This window comes from Gavialis gangeticus, unplaced genomic scaffold (genome assembly GCF_001723915.1).
Source record: "Gavialis gangeticus isolate Ggan-Ray unplaced genomic scaffold, GavGan_comp1, whole genome shotgun sequence".
Classification (NCBI taxonomy): Eukaryota; Metazoa; Chordata; order Crocodylia; family Gavialidae; genus Gavialis; species Gavialis gangeticus.
Genome location: NW_017729022.1, coordinates 177,991,843 through 177,994,761, shown reverse-complemented (window position 1 = coordinate 177,994,761; position 2,919 = coordinate 177,991,843).

The following is a 2,919-nucleotide window of genomic DNA, read 5'->3' as shown; positions in this document are numbered from 1 at the left end:
AATTATATAAAGACTGTCACAATGCAGATGGCATGCAGAAGGGAGCTGAATCGAGTTTGCCTAGCCAATCTTCATTCTAGGATTATCTAATTTCAGAGTGCTGGACTTTGCAACCTTAACAATGTTTGTTTAATGTAATTTTCTTGTGAGCAATTATTTAGAATTTGCATCAAGGTAACATTCGAGTGGCATGACCAAGATAGCTGCTCCATTGTGCTAGATATTTTGCTTATCCATTTTAAGGGGCTGTCCATGCAATGATGATTTTATAATATAAATAGACAGGTCAGGAACAAAGCAGGAGCAGAAATAGGGGCACAGGGAGCTGAAGGCTTTCCTTCTGATCACATACAGTGGTCAGCCCTGCAGGGTTACCCCTGACCCTGAGCTCTGCCTACTGAAGTGCAACACAAGTAAGGTAATAAAAAGAGCTTTGCTGGAAACAACTCAAAACAGCAGTCTGGTGTGAGGGAGGATTTGATACTGCTTTCTTATTTGAGAATCCACTAATCTTTGATTGAACAGAACAAATAATTAAAATTAAAAGGAATCCTTGAAGCCAGCCCAGCACTGGTACTACATCACAGTTTAGCAACGGTCCATCTTTTGCTCTGAGGTACATTGGTATAAATCCACATGAGTTTGGATTTACAGCATAGCAGCTGAGAGTAGAACCCAGTGAGATATTTCCATGACCCGATGAACTCAATCTGAAAACCAGTGCAAAGGATACATATAGGCATCACGCACAAAAATAGCCTTTAAGTAGTGGACCTGTCCACTTCCTACTGCATAATATGCACAGCAGCTTAGTACAGCAGGTGATCTCACAGGCCTGTATGAATCCTAACTGAACAGGTAATGTTTCTGGAAACTTGTTTTCCTTAAGACTAACCCATGAGTAACAGAGAGAAACAATATGCTCATCCATGGTAAGGTGTAAGACAACGACTGTACCACCTTTGGACCAAGCTAGAGAGCATTACACTGACATATAACACACATAACACAACAACCTCTGTGCACATTTATATCCACGATACCTCCAAATGTTAAGTAGCACCATCATGGAGCACCATTGCTTTTTTGCCTGCAGCATGCTTTTCAGCATGCGCTCAGTGCCACTCAAAGGGTGACTCCATCACAGAGTTTGCATGGCAGTTGTGCTATGCTTCCCTGTGGTGGTTTGCAGGACAGTCTGGGATCAGGGTGGGCATGCCCTTTATTGCTTCTGTTACTGTTCCTTTTGAAATAAAGCTTCTCCACTTTGTCACTATGTGAAATAAAAGCCTTCACAAATACAAGTGGTGGACCCCCACCCATTGTATGCAAAGCGTTTAGCATATGCTTCACTGCATAGGTAAATTTCCTTGCACTGCAGTTCTCTCTAATATGCTTAAGTATTGATAGATTGCATTGATCTATTCAGAGACTGGCTTGAACCTGTGACATTTGGCCAATGACTCGTAAATGAACTTGGAATATTTGACCCACACAGGTGAGATTACACCTTATTTAGACTGAATGGACAAGATCCATTGTTGTATCTCATAAATCTGATAGATATTGTTAACCTTTTCAGCTGGTTCCTTTGGGTATCTGCCATAGAGAAGTGACTCTCTGTGAAAACTGCTGAGACTCAAAGCCCCCATTCCTGACTACATATTTTGTTGGAACCTATAAAATAGGCAAGCTGGTGACAAAAGTACCTTTTCTCAACCCTCTTTCTGATTTATGTGGAGCTGTCCGTCAGCGTATAGTACTACAGAAATCTGTTTAAAACTTAAAAGACGTGAAACTTGGCAGATACTGAACATAACTCAGATTCAGCTATTTCTTGTTTATTTTTTCCTGTGCAGTATCTTCAAAAAGAGATTAACTAGTACAGTCAGTGGAATGGTGTAGGGGATAAACTAAGTGCCAAGTTTGGACATGGAATCCTAGGAGGTGCCTTCTAGCCCTAACCTCTTTGATTCTGTGCTTCAGCAGTATACTTTCCACTGTGCTTTGATCTTAGATGACATATTTTTAACTTAATAACATTCTCTCAGACCGTCTCTCAATGCTTTAAAATTGCATTATTGAATAAAGAAGTACTTGTCAGTCACCCTCAGGCCTCTGCCATTTCAGATACATTTTCTGCAGGCACCTCTGAAGTTATTTGCCAAATTTAAAAGGAACCCAAATTATTAATAAACCACCCACCTGAAGACACATTAAAACAGGGAAGCCACTAGAAGAGTAATATGCCCAACCCTGTATACCTACTTGTTACCAGTTTACTATTTTTTACAACATAAGAAATAAAGTGCCATCCGGAGTCAGACCACAGGTCCATCTAGTCCAATATTTTGTCTCTTATACTGGCAGAGTGAATGTTAAGAAGAATAGTATTTAAGCAGGGAATGTCCAAAATGATTTGGCTCCTACCCATCTTTCCTGATAGCTTCTAACATTCAGAGACTTAGGAAGTCCAAATATTGAGTTTGTATTCCTAACATTCATGTTTAATAGCCACTAATGGACTTATCCTATATGAAGAGCCAGCCTTAGGGAAAATGGTGCCCTGGGTGAGTTTGTATTTTGGCAGCCCCCTGTCTCCATGTTTCACAAATAGCTGTAATCTCAAAAGTTTTTTTATCATTTACTAAAAAAATACAAAAGAGGAAATGATGCAAAATTCAATTCAATTCAATTTTATTCAAATAATAAACAACTTGTCATAAAAAGCTTTATAGCTAAGTAACAAATAGACTATATATTAGATTAAACACTAAACTTATAAATAATAGCAAATAAAAAACCTTGTTCACCAAGATTCCAAGATATTGCTTGTGACAGGTCTGTATTTTGAGCCACCGAATTCTTGATAGGATCACAGAATCATAGAAGTAGGGTCGGAAGGGACCATGTAGATCT